The following is a 22,996-nucleotide window of genomic DNA, read 5'->3' as shown; positions in this document are numbered from 1 at the left end:
TCCTCCTCCCCCACCCTCCTTAGATCTTCACTTCTTCCCTAAGCTGGGAACTTGGCAGAAATCTCTCGGGGAAAGATTTCTTTTCAGACCTGGCCTGCTTGTTCTTTATCATGACCAATGTCTACCCTCAGACACATTCCCAGCTCCCCAAACCTCCCCCATCTCAGAGATGCTCACAGGTGCTGTCCCCAGGGTCTCACTCCTCTGTGAAAGTGACACCCACCCACCCAGTTACCCATCCATCTCCTATTGATCTATCCATCCATCCACCCACTTCCTCATCCCACACCTTGGATGCCTCTGTGGGCTCCTGTTTCCATGGTTACTCCAGGGCCTGAGTCTGCTGAGGGTTTGCTGAGAGATTCTTCACTCCAGCCTTACTGCTGGACTCAAACCCTGGATTGCTTGTGGGGTTCCACCCTTCTTACAGCTCTCCCTCCCCACAGATCACACATTGCTTGCCCATTGGCCCATCAAGGTGATCAGTTTCCTGGATTTGAAATAAAATCAAAAGCTCTCCAGTATTTGAACAGAGAAGCACTTCTGGAAGTAGAGTGTCTGTGTGTGTGTGTGTGTGGGGGGTTGCTGCCTCACAAAACAAGTGGACATTCCCAGAGGTAGGTGGTGTCCTTTGGTAATAATAACAAGTACTAGCATTTTGGGGGCACTTACTGTAAGTCAGGCACTGTTCTAAGGATTTCATGTCTACATAGGAACCAGGTTAATCCTCACAACAACCCCATGGGATATGTATTATGATTATCTGAGAGGAAATAGGCACAGAAAGGTTGAGTAGCATGTTCAAGGTTAGAGTTAACCAGTGACAGAGCTGAGATTCGAAGCAAGACAGGCAGACTCAGGAGGAGCTCCCTGACCTTGCACCCTGAGCTGGTCTGTCTGTGGGCTCTAGAGATGTCCTCAGGTCACAGCCAAGCTGTAACTTGTCCTCAGAGGCCTTCAGGAGGGTGGGAAGAAGCAATCCCATCAAGAGAAATCCAGCTGAGGGAAGACACAAGATGTTCCCAACAAGTGACAGAAAACCAATTCACACTCTTCCCCACAGCCAAAAAATTAAGCTAATTTTTCATTTCTCTGCTTATGTGTGACTCAACTAAACATAGGCATCTAGGAATGCAAACAATGACTAGATTTTTTTAATTTAGGGAAGTTTTAATTTAATCTTGCTAAAACGATGGAGGCTCTGGATATTTTTGTCATGGTAGGAAGCTATGTGATCTGGGAATGGGAGAGGTGGAGAACATCATCTTCCTCTCCTGGCCATCTCCCACCCCATGCTGGCCTCCCCGTCCTGCCCCACTGAGCATGTCTCCTGAAGAAAAGGTACAATCCTCTTGGGATTCTTCTTTCCTTTGCTCTTGTTTTTATTAAAGGAAGCTAGTTTCCGTACACTGCACTCATTCTAACTAACTGGAGTTGGAAAATCCAAATGACTTAGCAAAAACATGTTTAAATTACAGGATTATTTTTGAGAAAAATTTGGACTTACCAGAAGTCCCTAGTATAAATATTAAGTCACCAAAATCAAAAGTTTTAAAGGTAGCATCTTCTAGTCCATGCTGCTCTCCCATGTCCAATTCTCTCCCTCTGGGCACATGAAAGGATGACATTTACCCTCTCTCTCTAAGTTTGGAGGAACCATGTGACTTGTTGTGGCCTAGGAACTATGTCTGGAAGTAATGTGTCATATGTAGGCCAGAGCATCTAACTCACAGTGTGCGAGGCTACAGCGTTCTCTGCCCCTGCTGTGGAAGTATATATTGAAATGGTGGTAGCCTGGATCCCTGAGCTACCCCATGGAGCACAGCTACCTGGAGTCTCCTGGATGTGAAGCAGACTGTGTGGTTGAGAGATACATTTTAGTTGGGTTTTATCTCTGAGGTTTGAGGGGAATTTGTTGTTTCCTACAGCAGAAACTCTCCTATCTTGATTAATACAACAGATAATGCTTTTCTAATTATCAATGTACAATAAGGCCACATTATTTCAATTATTCTATATTGGATTATTTTCGAATTTCAAAAATCATCTGTCCTGTTTGGTCTGGAATGAGATGAAGTTTACTTTTGCCAGCACTAAATAAGATTGTTGGAGAACATATGTAACTGACTTAGGTAAAACTTATGTGTCAGCAGGAAGGCTTTTAAATTTGCCAAAATTCCAGGATAAGGTTAAAAGCATACCCTCCAAATAAAAGTAGTCAAAATGGGAGATAGATTTATTTCTCAGAGAATTGTGGGGTGCTCAGGTCACGAGTGGAAAACATTGACTCTTAGAAGGGGACAGTGATTGAGTGGTTGGGAAAAAGGAGGTGAGAAGATGTCTGAAGAAGAATTTTAAGAAGTTTGTGTATGTGATTTCTACCCCACCAAGAAAACATTTGTTGAGAGGTATCAGTTAAGGTAATGCCAGCCTGCTTCATAAATAAATGTATATGACTTAAACATCATAGAAGTTTACTTATTCACATGAAATCCAAACTATTTGTTCTAAATTGGTGGGCAGTTCTCCTACAAGTGGTGAGTCAAGGAATTGGGCCCCTTCCCATCACCAACACATCTTTCCAACACTGCAGAGCTCATCTAAATTCAGTCAGGAGAACAGAAGAGGGTGGGGATGGATGTGGGTTGTTTTTATAGCCTAGGCCTAGACATGGTACACATCATATCCACCGGTCTTTCATTGCTCAGAACCCGGTCACATGACCACTCCTAATTGCAAGGGAGGCTGGAAAATGTTATCTAGCTGGGAGGCCAGAAGGAAGAGGAATCAGCTTTGGTGAAGACCTAGCCAGCCACAAAAGATCCCCATCCTTTCAGACTTCGATTTGAATGTGCTTTTAGACTGTAACCCCATGTAGACAGAGCAATTAGTGGACCCAGTTTTGTGCAAGTTATATTTTGGAGGGAGGCCTGAGTGGGATTTTTGCTTAAGACACAGTTTCCTGCTTCTTAGATTAAAACAATAATCATAGACCTGGGCCACAGATACATCTCTGAAATTGCCAACGTGTTGGAATTATAAACAAGTGTAGTTGAGTCATGTACAAGCACTATAGTATGGGAATGGCTGAGAGAAATGGTGGAACCTACTCTGACTTAAAATTACAGTTTCAGAGAGGAACGGATTGTACAGGGAATTAAACAAATGCAGGGCCCTGTGACTTGGTTAAATGGAGGATGCCTGCAAGAATTCTCTCTTGAGATTGCAAATTGAGCATTAGCATTTAATCCAGTCCTCACAGACACCTAACTGTTTTAAGACACAAGAGACTTTTATGCAAGGAGAGAGGAAGTCCATGATAAGCATACTTGGACTGTTTCAAAGTTGTTGCTCTACTCTAGATGGGACCAGCTTTCCTGGAGCACAACTGCTACTGTGAAGCTTGCAATCAAGTCAGCATTGAACTGTTTATACAAGTTGATTGCTACTAGAAACATAAGAAATTCACAGGAAGTCCCATGCAAGGAACCAGAGAAAAGGGCTTTGAGTTCGTGGTTAGTGGTTCTTGGAAGGTTTTTGATGGCAAGCACTGAAGGCAGAAAAGGCATTTTTAGAAGAAGTACTGAACAACAGAGAATATATGCCGCTCTGAAGCCACCAGGTGTCTTCTTTGGTGGCCGACCACCTCGCTGCCCTAACAGGAGTAGAGGGGATAGTGGAGGGAAGCTAGGGTTTATATGTTGAGTTCATGTTAGAAACTACCACCAGCACAAACGTTTTCCTGTGCTGCAGCAGGAGGAGCTGCTATAGCAAGGCATCCCCAAGGCAGCCATCGACGCTGGCTTAGAGAATGAGAAGCACTTGGATCAATCCTTGTGGGGAAAAAGATCAGCAACTTTTAGCAAAGAGTGGCTGAGCAATTTGAGATCTGATCTTAAACTTGGAGGGACTTCCTGAATTCCCTCTATTGGTATGGATAATCACGCCTCGAGGAAAACAAGGAGGTAAGACAGCACCTCCTGGGAGCAAGATGGAATAATAGAATTCAAACTAGGGCAGCCAGGTTGGTTTGGGCGTCAGTGTGGCTCAATCTGAGAAGCAAAATGGATGGGAGAGCAGCTTTCTTAAACCCTTTCAGGAGGCACTCAGATCCAGCTCAGGACTTAGGTTGATGACAGTACTGTTGAATTTGCTCCCAGAGGGGTAAGGTTGGTCGCATAAAAGGCATTTCTCAGGCCCCAGCATGAGTGACGCGGTGTCATCCTCAGGCTGCACTGAACATTGGAGTAAGTGACATATGTGTTTTATTTGTGACAAAAAACAACACTTGAGCTTGTAACTGCGAGGAAATGTGGTCTGTGGAGACCACCAAGGGGCAGAGACTCTGGTGGAGAGGCTGGGTGGGTGGGCTCAGATGTTAGTTGTGCAATAAGTAGGAGTGGGGGCAGGCTGAAGAGGAGGCATGCCTACCACCTTAAAACCCCTTCTCCAAACTGCATAGAAGGAAAAGAAAGGGGAGTCTGGGTTGAATGAGGGGATGCGTTGAGTGTGGGGAGGGAACTCGTTGGCCGCAAGTCAATATTATATTCTGACTGTGACTGTGTACTTTTGAAAGGGAGTTATGCAATTGACGTATTGGCTCTGGAAAAGTTGTAACAAGATGAAGGATTTTATTGCATTGCATTCAAAGGTTGTGGAGCATAGATAGGTATGTGGCATCTCGTGGGAAGATCAGTTAGAACAATGCAAAATCCTTGTGCCACCTCGTCCAGAAAATTCATCCCAAACCTCCTTTATTCTTCAAGGATTTAAGAGTTGAATGCTTCTTTCTTTTGCTTATTTTTTTGAGCTGAAAGGGCCATGAGGACACTCAAATTTATGTGGGTTACACTTAAAAGGCACATAAAAATGGATATGGCTGTTTGAAAATACAGTTCATCTAAGTATTACAAACAATTGGCCAAACTTTTTGGGGGGTGGTGGTGAATACTTTGTTAGTATGTAATACATTGTAATAATAAAATGTCATTGTAAAAACTGTGCAGCTGGAAATTATGTTCCCAGTGTTAGGACCTTGAGATGTACCAAAGCTACTATTGACCTGACGGTAAATTATTAAATGAAAAGAAGCACTTAGAATTTGATGTCCACCTTTCTTCTTCCTCCTAGAATCTGTACCATTGTGAATGATTCTGTTTTAGTAGATGTATGTGTGTGTATGTGAAGGAGGAACTTATTGGAAGCAATGTAAGATGCAAGAATACAGTGGGATCATATATAGACATGTTTAATAATATTAAATTATACATCATCAGGGGCTGGCCGAGTGGCTCAGTTGGTTAAGAGCTCGCTCAAGAGTGCGAGCTCTGAGCAACAGGGTCGCCAGTTCGATTCCTGGCCCAAGCTGAGCTGCTGCTGAGCTGCCAACAGGTGGCAGGATGGCTTAGCTAAAAAGAAAAAAAAATTATACATCATCAGGAGAGACAGAGAGAGAGAAATGGTGTAGGTGTGCCCATCAACCATATCGCTTAATGAGTGACAATGATTGTTCATTTATTCAATTATTTATCCATATATCTACCCATTCATACATGCATACCTAACCCTCCAAAAACAGCATTTGAGGCAGCCAAAATATATTCTATCCCAGTTCTCTTTCCTTCATTTAATCATTTATTCAACAAATATTTATTAAGGCTCATGTGCTCATGAAAATATATCTTTGAGGAAGACAGACAAGTCAAGGCCCATTGAGCCACACTGCAGATGAGATCCACATGTTAGGGATGCCTGAAGATCCCCAATCCAAAGGGCAATTCTCACCTCTCTATCCCCTTATTTCCAGAAGGAGATGGAGGTGAGAGGACAGCACTCACATGTCTCCAAATGTGTTTTCACAAGGGAGACAGATCCTTCCACATTTCAGCTGCTCCTTGGCCTGTGGACTCCCCCAGCCCTGACTAAGTCTAAGATTGTCTTCTAAGATCTTCCAAACCCATTTTAGCTGGCTGGTTTTTAATACAATAACCACCAAGATATTCCATTATCTCTAGATCAGTGGTTTTTAATTTTTCCACTTTTCTAACAGCCCAAATCAGAAGTAATGTGGAAAAACTTAGGAAACACAAGTACAGAGAAAATAAATAAGACTGATTCAATAGCTTTATATCCTAAACAAAATCTGATTGCTGAGCCTCTGCCTTGGGTGAGTTCTTTTCTCCTGGATGTGTGGCATTCTCAGGCAAGGAGGTGTTTGAGTGACATAGGCTTTTCCTGCATACCCCAGCCTGGTTTAAAAGGCACTTGGCAGAGAAGGTATAGGAGATTGTCCTGAGCTTGAAGACAGCTGTGAATGAGTCAGAAGGGACTTAAGGCCAGTACAAGACTCAGAGCCATGTTGGTCATAGTTTTCAAGCATTAAATTAAAAAACATGGTTTGACACGTGGATTACCATAGGACAAAAAATCTGGAATTAGAAAGTTCATGTCGCAAGGTGTTGTTGCTGAGTCCAAAATGGGATTTTGAGGCTTGCTATTAGTCCATCTGTCAAACTCCATGCACCTGTTTACATGGAGTGATATGCATGTGGCTTTTGTTGGTGGGGCAGGCAGGGGTGGGGGGGGTGGGAAGATGGAGGGAGTTGGCAGCAGAGGAGGAAGAGCGGGGAGACTGAAGTATGGAGGAAATAGCAGAGGGTCAGTTCCTCATGAGCTCCCCATTTAGACACAAGGCTTAGAAGAAAAGCCAAAGGGGCTGTTTTCATGAGGAAGTTGAAGACACTCTGGGTACAAGCAGAGCTGCTTTGGGCTCATGCACCACATGCGAGAGATGCTGTTCCCCTCACTCTGTATGGAACCCAGGAAAGCTCTTCTATCTCATGGGCTGGTAACTTTAAATGCCCCAAAATATGGCTTCTCCCTCTTACCCAAAAGAGGCAGTATTCTCCAACAGGCACCATCAGCAGTGGGTTCCCAGACATCTTCAGCTGAGTGGATGGGAGCATCAGGATCAAAGGTCCTCAGAGAGAAAATAGGGTAAGATAGAGGAATTCTAGGTCATTGCTGTTTATGGGGCTAAAGGAAGGCAAGCTGCATTATGGAAACAAGAGAAGACCACAGAGCAAGAGGGGACATTTTCTTCCAAACTCAAAATTGGGTCATATGATGGGAGACACAGTTGGATAATAGGATAGATAATCTGAATTCAAGACTTATCCAGAAAAATTGCCAGAGCAGTATCAGATTAATTTGAAGTTTTCATTTGATTAGATCCCTAAACTCAGGTTATGTGTGCTTATTAATCCAGCTTATTGTCTCAGCAGAATGGGAATCCACAGTCAACTTTATAAAAGCAGCAGGAGCCTTGCCAGCTAGCCTGTAGTTTTGGATTTTGTGATCTAACATTTAAAGAAGGTTGTGACAGTGAAACCTATTTAGAATACAAATGATCACTTTAAGTCTCTTAAAGGCTTTAAGAATATATTTTAATCATTCACTCTTTCCCTAAGCCCAGCAGAGTTATTCATGAATAAATTGTTATGCCTTTGAGTAAACAAGAATTGGACAGACTTACTGAATTAATGAACCTTTCTCTTCTGGTCTTTCTCATGGCTGTGGCAACGTGCATTTCCACTAGCTTTGTGAAATGCAGATGGAATAAAATTTTCCCCAAATTGATTTGTTCTACATCATTGAATTTCAGCTATTTGCATTTTTATGCCAGAATCAGATTTAGCTTATTATTATTGTTGAAAATAATTATAATCCTTTAATTTTCATGGCACTTGACAATTTTTTTAAAAAATCACAAGTGTTATTTAATTCCGTCCTCACTCTTACACAGAGGACTGAGCAGACGAGGAATTATCAAATGTGCCTTCAACTGCAAACTGCCCCTTTTCCCCAGACGGTAGGATGAGGTTCTGAAAGGAGAAGCGACTTGCCCACAGCCATGCGGCTACAAGCTGTGGAAGCAGGAATACAGCCCAGGGTGAGTGGCTCTGCCAGTCCTGAGTTCCAGTCTCATCAAGCCTTGTCTTCAAAGTCTGTCAAGTGAGTTTAATCATCTTTACCTGATACAGGTGCATGCTTGGTTGTTCCCTTTTCCTCCCATCTCCAAGCGATGCAGGTACCTTTGGGAGGTCCTGAAGCCCACTAGGGCTGGGATACAAAAGAATAAAGCCTGGAGGCTAGGGGTCAGCAGTCATACCACACACACATGCACATATGTACATACACACACGTGTGCGCACACATGTCAATACTCATACACACACACGTATGTGTGCACTAGCAGAAGAGCTACTCTCTGGATTTCAAATCTACAGCAGGTTAAGAGGAAGATATCTCTTCCCCATCAGCTACTGTTCTGGTCTCTAAAATCAGCTCCATAAATGCATGCGCACACACACCATAGACACATTCATGGCAACCCACTCTTCAGATCTAAATCATCAACCCTCCAAGTCCTTGGCTTTCATTGCCCATCAGTTCTTACACTTACCTTCTAACATATGCACAGCTTTTGGCCACCTCAAGTCCCAAAGCCTCTGCTTACCCCCTTCCTGTCCAGGGGTCCTTTTGCCCAGAAGTTTGGTGAAAAATGTAACAATAGCCTAAGATAGTCTCTGTTTGGGCCTCACACCCCCTTAGCAAGCTCAGCTGGAGTGCAGAGGCAGCTGGGGCTCACAAGATGTTATCACTGTGACCTCCTCTTCCACGCTGGACTTTAGGGCTGGAACCAACCTTTGCTGTCACCTTTGCTGTCTTTTACAGAAGGGGAGTCCCAGGTTTAATTCTGGACTTAAGCTACTCAAGAGAGGTGTTTTTCATTCATGTGTGGCAGGATAACTAGATAAACCATGTCTTATTTACCCAATGGCAGGCTCCTCAGGAAAGAATCAAAAGCCCCTCACCTGGTTTCAGTGAGGAATGGCATTGTCAGATTCTCTTGCCAGTAACAAAAGACTCAACAGGAGCCATTTTAACAAAGAGCACTGAGGCAGCTGTTTGGAGGCCCCAGTTCATGGCTCAAGGACACCAGGGCTGGCTTCCGTGGGATTGTCTCAGTCTTTTCCTCATGCTGTTACCTCACAGTCTCAAGAGGTTGCTGCGCCTCCTGGCGTGTGTCTGTACATCAGCCAGGAAGAAGAAGGCAAGAGGAAGGGACATTGCTAGCAAGCCTCTCCTTACATCTCCTTGGCCTATGCTGTGACTGCCAAAGGGCTTCGCTGCCTGTGCATGGGGATTCCAGAAGGACACGTGATCACTCCTGACCCCGCCCCTGAGGCAGCCCTCAACCAATCAATTACTGACAAAATGCAATGGACCAATACCCCAACTTCCTTGCCCCTGGGAATGGGGGAGGAGGGTGGATAATTCCAGGACACTTGCTGTATACTGTCTCCCAGAGTCCCCAGTGGGATTAAGCTTCAGTTTTATCCACTTCCTTGGTAACGCTTCTTTGCAGGTTTACTACCCTTCCTTGCCCACTCGCCTACTGGCGTCTCTTGGGGTTGCCTCCTAATTAAACTACTTGCAGTATAATCACTCTCTCAGGGTCTGCTTCTGCAGGGGAAACTAAACTCAGGTGATGGGGGACTTCAGGGTCAGAGAAGTTAAGCAAATTGCAAGTTAACAAGTGGGCAGCCAGTATTAAAATTGGGTCTTACAGATTCCAAGCCTGACTTCTTCACTCATCCTCTGAGTCTGAGTGTCTGACAGCCCTGGAGGCAAAGGGGCCTCCACTAAGGCAGGGCCCACCTTCCAGTGGAGGGCTGTGAGTTGGGAATGGGGCTGGGAGAGCATTCAGCTGCCCGTGGCCTCCCTCAAGTGTCAGCAGCTGCAGGAATAGCTGGTAGACCGATAACTCAGTTTTGAATTCTCCTTCACAATTAGCTCATGAAAGCTGTTAAAGGAAAGGTCAGCCCCTCTCTGAAGGCTGTCCCTCCTCTTCTGGGCTTACCGTAACTCGGTAACTCGGAATGGGGTCTCCTGCCCTGTCCTTTACCCTGAGTCCCTCTGGAAGGCTGTTTCCAACAAATCAGATGCTGGTCTCCCACAGCTGTGCTTGGAAAATGTGCCTATCAAAGAAGGTTGGCAGAGAACATGCTGCTTCCAGGGCTGAGAGAGCAAGAACAAACTGCCCTCAAGGCAAGTCCTCCTCACCCAGCTGGCCCTGCACAGATGCAGGCCCTCATGACTCAGCACAAACATTCTCCAAGGGGAGGAGGCAGATGACACATGTTGAACTCACTGGAGGCCACTCCCAGACTCTCAGAACAGCAGGACCCTCTTGATCCAGCAGACATGGAGGCAGAGGGGGCGCCTATCTGGCTCTTCCCTGCGCCTCCAGTGGGGCCCAGGCCTTCCCTCCTCTTAGAGATTCAGCCTCGCCAGGCAAATAAGCCAACCACAGACCCCAGGGGACACTGAACCCTTTGGCTCTCTGAAAGAGGAGGCAGGAACCTGCCAGGACACTAGATCTGGCTCTAGACATGCAGGGCCAAATAGTCTCTCCACAGTGGTATGTAGGTTTGGAGAAAGGATTCAGATAGGAGCCTATGGTTCAGTGGAAAGAGCACAGGACCTTGAGTTAGGTGCACCTCAGTTCTGATTCCTGCTCTGCCTCTCACCAAGGTCCTTAGGAAAAAGATGATGACAATGAGCCTACACCTCAGGGGTGTGGTAAGGGTTAGATGATGTTACATTTATGCAATTGCTAAGTACATACCAGGAACTACATAAATGGTAAGGCTATTATTAATACTAATGATGCCTGGAGAAAATGTAGAATGGCAAGGATAGTGTGATCCCATTTGTATAAAATTGTGGTATACTGATAGGATGTTTGTTAAAAACATTAATAATAGTTATCTCTGGGTAATAGGATTTGGGACAATTTGTACTTTCCTTTATTTATCTGTGTGTTCTTTGAATTTTTTTTTACAGTGTGTGTGCAAATAATGAAAATTGCCCATCTATAACCTCATTGAGTTCCAGTAAATGCTGGATTCTTGAGGCTCTTGAATGTGGACGTTTTGGATTGAGAATTTGGGGCTTGCTGAGTTACTCTTTATAGCAGAAGAAGAATTTGGGTTCCCAGGGCAACCTAAGAGGCAGGGTGAGAATGGGAAGGGGTAGAGGAAACAGGCATCAAGTTGACAGAAGCCCATGTGACCAGCAGCATGACCTTAAATTTCCCATGAAGTCTACTACTCACTCAAATGCTTGATGTGAGTGATTTTTGTTATGGGAATTGAAATTGGGGCTGGACTTCACGTAAGAGTTAATGCATATGAGGATACAATCCACAGTGAACAATCCTGTCTATTCCTCCAAGCATGAACAGAAATCTTGGAAAGCCTCTTGAACTCCACGGAGCATAGACTTGCTCAAGCTTGAGCCAATTTGTCTCGGTTACTGATTGCTGCATCAAACCATCCCAAATGTAGTGGCATAAAGCAAAAATAATCATTTATTATTATCTCTCACAGTTCTGGGGGTTGACTGGACTCATCTGGGTGGTTCTCACTTGGGTTCCCTCCTGTGGTTGCACTCAGAGATCGTGGCAGCTGATGTCATGATGAAGGCTTCTGTACTCACATGTCTGGCCCCTGGGCTGGAGAGGCTCAGACAGTGGGGGCTGGAACAGCTGGGGCTTCTTGAGAATCTATCTCTATCTCTATGTGGTCTCTCCACCTGGTGACTCTAGCCCAGTTTCTGCAGAGAGGCTGGAATTCTTCCACGGCTGTTCATGGCTCCAAAGGTGGTGTCCTGAGAGATGAGAGAGCCAGGTGGAAGCTGTATTGCCTTTCTGACCCAGACTTGGAAGTCACACAGAGTCAACTCCACTGCATTCTATTAGTCAAAGCAGTCGAAAGGCCCCCTCTAGGTACAAGGAGAAGCCAACATAGTCTGCATCTTTTGATGGAGAAATCACAAAGTTCTGGAATGAGCATGCAGGATTGAAAATATTGTGGCCATTTTGGAAACTACAACCTGCCACAAGACATTTCACAGATGTTGAGGGGCATGGTGGTCCCCAGCTGATATCTGAGTTACAATCAGGTAAAACCAAAATTATTTTCCTTCTTTTTTTAAGAGGCAAAATATTAACAGAAGTCACATCAAATCTAAGACTATTTAGAAGAACATGGATGATGAATTGGGACTTTTAGTGTAGCAGATTTACTGGAATTGGCTGTGAAGATCATAATGAAAATGAACAAGCCAGGAAAAAAAATGTTACTCTCGTTCAAAACTCTTTCTGGATGGAGACAGCAGTGCTGGAAATTGAACAGGAAAAGCCTGGAAGAGGGCCTGAGGGTCAGAAGGGTCAGGCCGTGGCTGTTGGCAGGGAGTGCACGGATGAGCATGAGAGAGATTGCCGAAATGAACCGTGAAGGACAGAGCCTGGGATGGGTGCAGGGCGGGAGGAGATGAGGGAGACCTCAGCACAGCACGTACGTGCTTCTTCTACGTGTGGGTTGCCCTAATGGGGACATCTGGGTATTGCCTTGTCCTACTCTGGGGCTCCAGCAAGTGAGTGGAGTGCTTATGGGGCTTGGCCTCTTTTCATTACTGGAGTCCCTGGACTTTGACCTTAGTGACCATCACTTGCAAGTGAGGGCCCTTCATCGCAGGAAAATCACTCCCTTTCATGCTCTGACTCTCACTGACTCTACATTCTGCATCTCTGTAGTCAGGCCTAGAATCTCTGATCCTAGACCTGGAAGAGCTTCGGGGCCATTTGGATTGGAAAGCAGCTCTCTCACCTACAAATCTGATGGGTGGGCATTGGCTTTCATGTTGAGAAGAATCTTGAGGTTGCATTTGGACTCAAAGGGAAAAGAGGGCCTCGATCAATTGGCAGTTGAAGATGGATGGAGTGGTGATACAATTTGGAAATCGTTTCCGGACTGTTTTAGGTTTGGGCAGCAGATACCTCTCAAAGCAGTTGGCCATCTACCTTTTCCTCCCAGATTTTCAGGGCTCCATCACTTCAGAAAACCACACTCATGTCTTCTGTACCCCTATGCTCTACTGACCTCAGTCGATGACAATTTTGGTTCTGATTTCTCTTTAAATTAGTTGTCCCCTCGATATTCTTTCATAGATTAGGTGAACGTAAGTCTTGAAAAGACCTTAGAGATCACTTAATTCTACCACTTTCTTTTACAGGTGAGGAAACTGAGGCCTCGACAGGGGAAGGTATAGTTACCTGCCAGTCTCCCCACCACCATCGCAAGCAGAGTTTGCAAAGGGGCCTGCCTGGGGCATAGTACAAGCCTTTCTCCCCATTGCCGGTGTTCCCCTCCAGTCCCTTTTCTGCAGCAGCTGGGCCATGCCGAGGATCATGCCAAAGAGCGTCAACCAGGAAGGCGTCTTCTTTCTTGAAATACGTTGTACATCAGCAGACAGGCCCCTCAAGACCCCAGCAATGCAGCGTGCTCAGAGCCCAGCACACAGTAACCCAGAAACACATGTGGTGAGCAATAACAGTCATAAATTTTATGAGATTATGTGTTCCTAATGTGAGATTTCAGGCTGATCTGTTTGTTGGCTATGCCAAGCCTCAGCATGATTCAGTCAAGTTGTGCTTAATCTTCTCTTATTTACTCTGGGTGAGGGTGAGTCATGGAGCGTGTCTCTAGTCCAGTCTGCTGAACTAACTTACCCCAAAGAGTTTGATGGACGGGTGATCTGTTTTCTCTGACTGTCCAGAGTTTATTTACTTATATCATTAGATGGAGTCTGGATCATATATATACAATGAATATCTGTAGCCATGCTTAGGACCAAGTCTCTCTGGAGAATCACTTGAAGCCAGTCATAGCTTCTTATTGGTCCTGACCAAATCATGCCAAATGTTTTGTCACCTGTCCCTTAACTCTGTGGTCTTTTTATCACAGAGAAGAGCATTTTGGCCCACTGCCCGCATCTTTGGCCCTGAGCCGTGTGGATCAGGCATGAAGGGGTAATATTCCCATCTCATGCAAAGATGTAAAAGCCTGGACGATTTGCCCGTGGCTGGGAGTGACTCCAGCCACCAAGCATCTCCATCTTCCAGGGTCCAATTTTTTGTAGCCTCTGGGGAGATGGGAACATGAGGGTGGAATATGGGGGCTGTGTTCTCAATGACTTTTTCTTAGCACTTCGAGGGGATGTCAGGTCAGCTTATATGAAGAGCAGTGAAGACTGGCCTGTAGCCTGATGCTGTAGGTTTGGGGACCTCCTGGCTTCCATGGATTGGGAGAAATGTGGGGTATGGGCCTTCCAGCATGTCAATGTCTAGGTGTTCTGGGGACTGGGGGGATTCCCAGAATGAGAGACTTTCAGTGCCAAAACCGGGAGAGTTCTGGGCAAGCTGGGACAAGTTGGCCACCCTAACTTTGGTGTTCCTTGACTTTGGCAAGTCAGGCCTTGTGATGTAGCCAGAGCTTTGGTTGGAATGGGAGGGTAACTCTTTCCTTTCCAAGCAGCTACTGCAGGGCCTCGGGCTCTGGGAAGACAGACTCCCAATCCGTCGCCACCATTGTGGGAGTGAGAGTATGCTCACAAGTCCTGCCGTTTCCCGGTTTTTTACTGCAAGGATTATCCCAGGTACACAGTGCCTACACAGTGCCTTTTTCTCTCTGCCCAGGGGTGGCAGCAGGTTTCCCTGCCAGCTGGGGGGCACTGCCAGACTCTTAGCCCACCCTAGGAGGTAGAGAAATCCATAATCTACATGGGGAGATGGATGAGCAGAAGCAGCTGTCATTACAAAGATGATGTGACCCTGCTGAGGGGCAGATTCTGAGACTGGATGTCAACTCTCCTGAAACCCAGATGATCTGAAGCAGTTTCAAGCTGGCAGCAGGTTTTGAATTTATCTGTTGCGGGGGAAATTGTGAGATGTTTTTGTTTTTGTTTTTTCCTTTTAAGGGTAAAAATCAGAACAATATGGTAAGCTCTTTGGTTATAAAGGTAACAACCATACTCTATCACACCCTGATTAAGAGTGTGGACTCTAGAGCCAGACTGCTGGGGATAATTAAGGTTTCTGACTACTTTTTAATTTGACTTTGGGTAAGTAATACAACCTCTCTGGGCCTCAGTTTCCTAATCTGTAAAATAGGCACACTGATAGGGTGGCTATGAGAATTAAATTCATTAATACACCAGAAAATTTAGAATAGAGCCTGGCACATAGTATTTACTCAAGAAAACATCCGTGAAACTAGATTGAAACGGCTGAGTCAAGCATGTCTGGTCACTTTGTCCAGTGGTATACAAACTTGTCTTGTTTTCATCAGAATTGCACACCAGTGGGAAGCTCTACTCTAAGAAATGGGGTGGCTTGTCACCTCTGCCAGCTGTTCTCACTGCATCTCAACTGCATCCCTCGTTCTCTCTTGCTGCCTGATCATTGCTCCCAGGCTGGTGTGGACATGCTATACTTCCTGATTTGAGTGTGGACCGAAGTTGAGGCTGTAGAGTTTGACCAAGTCCTACCAAAGGCCTGGGTTGACGGAAGGTCCGTGCAGAAACTATCACTAACCATTGGTGGGCAGACATGAAAATTCAGGGATCTCGATGGCAAAGGCCCTTCCACAAAGTGCCCTCCTGGTTGGTCGTCTGCCTACCATGCTGGAAGGCAGGCTTACCTCCTCCCAGAGGATGGCTTTGACCACACCCTCGCACCCCAATGCTGGACTCCAACAGCCCTCTGTAGGCTCCAGCAGGAGGAAACTCACACACTTTCTTTCACCTCATCTCCCAGTCACCACCACAAGCATCTGCAGGTCCACAGCCTCTTTGGGTGCTTCTTAGGGCAATATGTTGAATTTCAGCTCTTGTATTATTTTGGATATAACACTAATTTTACTTAAAACATCTTGCTAAATTAATCCTGAGCAAATAAATTCAATAGGGGATGTTTTTTAAATCTTACCTTTGACTTGACTTTTCAATCTATGTCTTTATTAATAGACCAACATTTCCTTTGAAAGAATTGTTTAGCGTCTCTAATTGAGTTTTTAGTGCCATAATGGCATAAACCCAACTTTCCCATCATGCATTTGACAATGTTTTAAATTTATGTTTGGGAAATGTGTTTTTAATACACAATGTTTCACTGAAGCTGAAGAGCAGTTGTATAGATCCTGGATGGTATAAAAAATTCAGTGGTGTCAGAGAGATTTTTACTGCACCATTCACAGTCAAGGAACAGAAAATGCCCTAGAATTATTTCTTAGAAACATCTGTTTCAATCTGTCATGTTTTCCATGCATATTTGCAGTATTGTGATATCCATGGCCCCTTGAATTATTTTATTCTTGATTGTTTTTGTAAGTGGCCTACTAACACTGTTTATAATCCTTCTCCAGTTGCATTATCTACTGGAGAAAAAAAAAACCAAACATGTTTACATATAGAAATATTTGCATTTTGGGAATCTACAAGTCTAACAAAAATTGTTTTCTATGCAATTATATTCATCAGGGGTTGTGTCTGAAACACAAAAGCATTGAGTTTAATAGCCAAAATAATGAGTAATACTTAGTTTTTACTTTATTCACACTGACTTTATTCATTGCATCTGCTACAATTTTAATTATTTAGTTTTGTATTTCAACCCCTAAATAGGTGCAATATTATCTCATGTCAATATTTACATTATGCATAAAAGTTCTGCCATAATATTATCAAATTTTGCTCTGACTTCTGCCAAATGGATAAAATTCCCATTATCATGTTCATGCTCATAAAGTTTCTTGGATGCTCCTCTGAACACTAGACCTTGCTTGCCAAAAATTAAACCATGTATAATCTGCATTCAACAACAGCACAGCAATTTTTTTTCCTCATTTTTGTAATTTACTTGCAGTAGCTACAATTTTTTTCTTTTAATCAGGTTTTTAAGTATTCAGCTTTTCAATACTATCAGTCAGACTAGGTCAGAGAATGCTTTGGGAACAACAATGGCAAGACTTCAGTGGTCTGACACAACCAAAGTTGATTTCGCATTCATGTAATACCCACTGCAGGTCTAGGTGGCTTCTAGGGCAGCTGTCTTTCATGTTGTGACTTAGTGATCCAGGCGGACAGAGATATAACCATTCTTCAACCCTACCATCTGGGACAAATAGCCTCCTCAGTCAGTGCAGTAGGTGAGAAGGCTGGAGGATCTTAGACCAGCAATCAAATGCTTCAGCTCAGAAACAACGGGATCAATGCTGTTCACCACCCATTGGCCTCTCCTGACTGAAAGAAGAGCAGAGATGTGTAATTTTCGTGCTTGTTGTGTACTTTATTTTATTCGTGTTTGCAAAGAATATGTGATAAATGCTGCCAGTCTTTGCACTCATTTCTCATTTCTCATTCTTAACTGTCTCCAAAGACTTAGCAATATAGACAAAAACACAGAATCCTTTCAGGAAGAATAAAGTAACCATGATCTAGTGGATTTTTTTCATTATTTGGAAGAATTCATGTGTAATAAGTTTATGAAAACTTCCTGTTTCCAATGTCTTTTGGGAAGTTAAAATGTCTTATTTGAGGTAAAAAAATAAAATAGTAAGTGTATCCTCATACGTAGTATTCAAATTATGTGGTCTTGCCTGGGCTTCCTTTTGTGTCTGTGGCCAGCTGTGGGTCGCCTTTGCTGATCTTGACTGGGCTCTTTCACATGTCTGGGGTCTCGGCTGGGATGACTGGGATGACTAATTCTGATTCACGTGGTCTCATATCCTCCAGCAGGGTAGCTCAGATTTGTTCACGTGGATGAGGCAGAAGTCCCAAAAGAAAAAGCAGAAATGTATAAAACCTTTTAAGATCTGGGCTCAGGACTGTATAGTCTCTCTTATTTGCCAAAGAAAGTTTCAGGATGGGCCCAACATCAAGGAGATAGGAAACAGACTCTACCTCTTGATTGGAAAAGTTACAAAGTCATATTGCAAAAGATGCGGATACAGGAAGGAGTAAAGTTTTGCTGCCATCTTTTTAACACCTCACAGCCTCCCCTTAGAACTGAGGTGGAAGTCCATGGGGATTGGGCTAGAGGACATCTGAATTATAGACCCAGACTTGCTCAGAATCACCCTTGCTCCCAGGACTGGTCGTTTGACCTTGACCATGTTCAGACATGCCAGTACCATGGTAGTGGGTACCGCCAAAGTTCAAGCTGGACACAAAGAATGTGAGAAGGGCCGAGATATGGCTGCTAAAGCTCACCAGGAACTGGGGGAAGGTACTCTTCGAAAGTCTCCGGAGTAACTTTCTCCTTCCTAGCCTCCTGCTTATTGGTATCACTTCCCCAGGACCACCAAAGGCAATCAAGTCACTCTTGGGTGGACTCCCCATCAGGGGAAAATGGCTACAATATTTGCTCCCTGAGTGTGACTAAGGGAGGGCGGAAGGGAAGAAGAGAGGATCATTTGAGTGCATCCTGGCCTTGCTGTGACCAAACGTCATGCTGCCCATCTTTTTTAACTGAGAAGGGGAGCCCCAACATATAGATGAATAATGAGAAAGAGTTGTGGGAATCATCCTTCACATATGCCAATTGAAGCCGGTGTCTGTGCCTCACCTCTCAGTGCCATCTCAGGAGGAGATGCTTGGCTTCATGGACAGCAGATAGAGTGGAGAGCCCACTGAGTAGATAGACCTACCCTGTTCAGGAGATGAGTCCCTATTCTAAGTCAGATTGAAAGAGGTACAAAACTTTATTATGCTCCCTCAAGTGACATCAAGCCTCCAGCATCTCTAGGGGTCCCTGGATCCCAAGGGAATGGATAAACCAAGTATGGGGCAGTCTGAGAAGAGAAGGCTTTGTGGAGAAGTCTTGGGCTTAGAGTTCCTGAGCATGGGGTCCTAGAAGTCACCTGGAGTTCTATAGTGTGGCTTCCAAATCACTTTTAGACTTAGTAAAACATTCAATGGAAGACAAAAATGTGAAACGTTTCATCTCTACTTGAGCAGGAGGCATGTGGAAAGGGTCCTCCAGCCAGCCTGTCTTGGCTACGTGCCCGGTTTCTCGTCTGTAAAGGAGGCTCTTGCCACCTTTCCTTTTTCACTCACATGGGGTGTTTTTCAGGATGCAATATGGAAATAGGTGTGAAAGAAACTTTGGAAATATGAAGCATTCCATGAATACAATATATTTCCATTTGTTTGTTCATTCGTGCCTTGACTACTTCCAAACAGAATTTGAGGCAGCTCACAAGATTAATATGGTGAAAACAAGTCCCCAAACTACTATCATAGAGCTGTAAGAAAAAGCCAAGTAATAAAAGGCATGGGGATGAGGAAAATATATCCAAAAACCAGACTGAAAAAGGTTTCTTCTACTAAGCATAAAATTTAGCTACTGGAAGATAACAGGATAGACATGTATGTATAGCGATCACTAATGTTTACTGAACACCACGTGTGTGCAAGACACTGCAGTTCAATTATGTGAGCCAAATCTTTTTTTCTGAGCTTTTCAATAACCAGGGTAAAAGAGAGTTAGCAATCCAATAAAATAAATCTGCTTACATTCATCACTTTTTCTGTCCTTGAGGCCTGAGATGAATCTTTATATAAGGAACATCTAGGAACATATTCAAGAATATCCTCTAAAGTAGTTTATTGTGTCCATGTTCTAAGGTAAGATGGAGTGAGCTTACTCCACCCTGTCTCTCCCAGTGAAATGCAGCTATAAAAACTAGCAAGAATTTGTGGGATGCTGTTGGAGGACTCTGGAAAGAAAATAGTAGTAGGCAGATTGGGAAAGAAGACCAGAATTTAATGTACCATCAGACTGGCAGTAAGCTTACCACTCTTCACAGCTTGGGCTTAAAGGTGAGTGCGGTTGTGGGAGGCACACAGCAGAGATCTGGGGGAAGTCAAAGTTTCCGATTTCTAACTGGGGAACTGAAAAGGGGAACCCCAGGGAGTTGGAAAGTATTAGAGAGATCATGGAGAAATTGATCATTTGGGAAAGTGACCACATAAAGGTGTTTATGAACTGCAAGGCTCACATGAGCTGCACATGTGTGAATCTGACCCTAAACAGCAGACCAAACACTAACAGGTAGACCATTGCCCAGGTCCCAGACTAACAAATAGAGGGTGCATATAGATCCAAATATATTCCAAAGGCATTGAAAACTGAACTGACATTGGAACCACAGTCCACAGAAGACAGGTTGGAATTTGAGGCCTGAACTTAATCAGGTTCATTATCTTCTATGACAAAAATTACAGCATTCTTCATAGGATTTAAACAAGATCCAAAGTCTTGTAACATAATAATCAAAATGTCCAGGACACAATTCAAAATTATTTAGCATGTAAATAACCAGACAAACATCAACTTGCACGGGAAAAGATGAATAATAGATGCCAGTGCTTAGATGACACAGATGTTAGAATTATCTGGCAAAGACTTTAGAGCAGCTATTCTAAAAGTGACCCAAAAGTGAAGGAAAATTCATTTTCTCTCTCTCTCTCTCGGTTTTGCTACAGTGATTTTATTTTATTAATTTTACTATTTAGTAATGCTTTTAATTAAAAAATTATTGGCATAAACCCAAAATAATGTAGGTGCATATTTAGTAAAAAAATTAAGTACTAAATTTCCATTTCTCAAGAAAGTTGATGATGAACATGTAAGTTACACAAAATTGTTGTTGACATGTGGGTTGTGGTAATACCATTGACTACATGAAACCAGAAGAGACATCTGCTGAAGAAGTATCAGCCTTTGCTGGTTATCAACTGATTGCCTCTCAGCTTTATATTCACCCTTTTTGCTTGTCTGTAAGAATGGATATGGTCCTTGTAAATATTTTTATTTTGTCATTGGCATGATGTTTAGCTTTTTAATTAGAGAGGTAAGAGGTAAGTTATCTTGACATGAATTAAATGATAGAAAGTCTCAGCAAAGAAATAGAAGATGTGAAGAAGAACCAAATGGAAATTTTAGAACTGAAAAATATAATCATAATAATAACTGAGATAAAAATTCACTGGATAGTCTCAAAAGCAGAATGAAAGTGACAAAGGAAAGAGTCAATGAACTTATAGATCAATAGAAATAATAGATAATATGAACAACAAAAAAAGGGCTGGAAAAGTGAAGAGACTTAGGGGCCTATCGGATAATACCAAAAAGTCTAACATTTATGTCATCAGATCCCAGGAGAGGGGAAAGAGTGCAGTGCTGAAAAAAATACTCAAATAAATAATGTCCAAAAACTTCCAAAATTTGGTGGAAGACATAAACTACAGATTCAAGAAGCTGAGTGACCCCTAAACAGATCAACCCAAAGAAATTCATGTTCAGCCATTTCATAATCAAACTACTAAAAACTAAAGACAAAGAGGAAACTTGAAAACATCCAGAAATGTTACTTGTAATGCAACAAAAAGTTCAAAGGACTGAGGATTTCTTATCAGAAGACTGGTAGGCCAGAAAGAAGTGGCACTACATTTGTGAAGTGCTAAAAGAAAAGACATATCATCCGAGAATTCTATATCTGGTGAAAATATACTAAAAGTGAAATAAAGGACATTCTCTGAATAAGCAAAACTAGAAGAATTTGTTGCCAGTAGACTCACTCAAAAAGAGTAGCTAAGGAAGTTCTCCGGACAGACGAAAAAATGATACCAGATGGAAATTCAGAACAGCAATAGTGCAAATGATAAGATTTCGTTCTTTTTTATGGCAGAGCAATATCCCATTGTATAAATGTACCACAATTTCTTCATCTACTGATGGGCATTTCGGTTGTTTCCATATCTTGGCTATTGTGAATAGTGCTGCAATAAACATAGGAGTGCATATATTTTTTTGAATTAGTGTTTTGGATTTCTTTGGATAAATACCCAGGAGTGGAATTGCTGGGTCATATGGTATTTCTATTTTTAATTTTTTGCGGAACCTCCATACCATTCTCCATAATAGCTACACCAATTTAAAATCCCACCAACAGTGCCTGAGGGTTCCCTTTTCTCCACAACCTTCCCAGCACTTGTTGTTTGTTGATTTATTGCTGATAGCCATTCTGACTGGAGTGAGGTGGTAGGGTGGATTGAGGAATGGGAGAGAAGGTGAAGGGATTAGAAAGTACAAATTGGTAGTCACAAAATAGTCATGGGGTGTGAAGTGCAGTATGGGGACCATAATCAATAATGTCAAGATTCCGTAGGGCGCCAGATGGGTACTGGACTTATAAGAGAGACACTTCATAGGTTGTGTAGATGCCTGACCACCTGAAGCTGATATAGAATAATACTGAATGTCAACTATAATTAAAACAGAAATATTAAATAACTGGAAACAGTTTTATTGAAAATGCAAAGGCATTCCAGTTTTGGCTTTTTCTTACATCAGCCCTGAGGGTACTCCAAGGGTATGTGTTAAAATGCATTTCGATACTTACCTGGCAGGGGAGATACCATGATCCCAAAGGTGGTTTTCCCAGGGCGAGGCTTATCCATTGCACTCCGGATGTGCTGACCCCTGTGATCTTCCCAAATGTGGGAAACTCGACTGTGTAATTTGTGGTAGTCGGGGGGGGGTGCATTTCAAAAAATCTATGCTGATGAGAGGTGGGAGTCATGTAGAATGTAAGATCATATCAGATGGTGTCACTCCTCTGTTCAGTGGTGTTCCACCTCACTCAGACTCTAACACACAGGCTGTATGTGATCTGACCTGTCATTACTTCTTTGATGCCTTCTCTTACCATTCTCCCCTTTCATGCTCCTCTGCAGACAAACTGACTCTCTCCTTTCATCCTCGGGCCTTTGCATTTGTTGCTTCCTCTGTCTGGGTCTCCTTTTCCCTGGATGTCTGCACTCCCGGCTCTCCCATCTCCTTCAGGTCTTTGCTCAAATGTCAACTTCTCATTGAGAATTTCCTTGACTAGTCTATTTTAAACCGAAAATTCTTTTTTTTTTTTAGATTTTTTTTTATTGGGGAGTTGGGGGGATGGGAACAGTGCTGGGGAATTGGGGGAAGGGGAACAGACAAGTTGCTGTCGTTTTGTTCTTCAGTCTAGTT

General features: G+C 43.4%; 1 long non-coding RNA gene across 2 annotated transcripts in view; it reads left to right on the top strand.

Annotated features, from left to right (window-relative positions):
• LOC109382775 (uncharacterized) overlaps positions 1-22,996 on the top strand; it is a 69,535-nt gene that overhangs the window by 7,723 nt on the left and 38,816 nt on the right. Inside the window, exons 2-3 of one of the 2 annotated variants that reach the window (XR_002123985.1) lie at positions 7,805-8,013; positions 13,144-13,450. This is a non-coding gene — a long non-coding RNA (uncharacterized LOC109382775). The remainder of the gene's footprint in view (positions 1-7,804; positions 8,014-13,143; positions 13,451-22,996) is intronic. The other variant, XR_002123984.1, reaches the window with a different exon arrangement.

Source organism: Hipposideros armiger, unplaced genomic scaffold, assembly GCF_001890085.2.
Source record: "Hipposideros armiger isolate ML-2016 unplaced genomic scaffold, ASM189008v1 scaffold_70, whole genome shotgun sequence".
NCBI lineage: Eukaryota > Metazoa > Chordata > Mammalia > Chiroptera > Hipposideridae > Hipposideros > Hipposideros armiger.
This window is presented reverse-complemented; position numbering and strand designations above follow the sequence as displayed.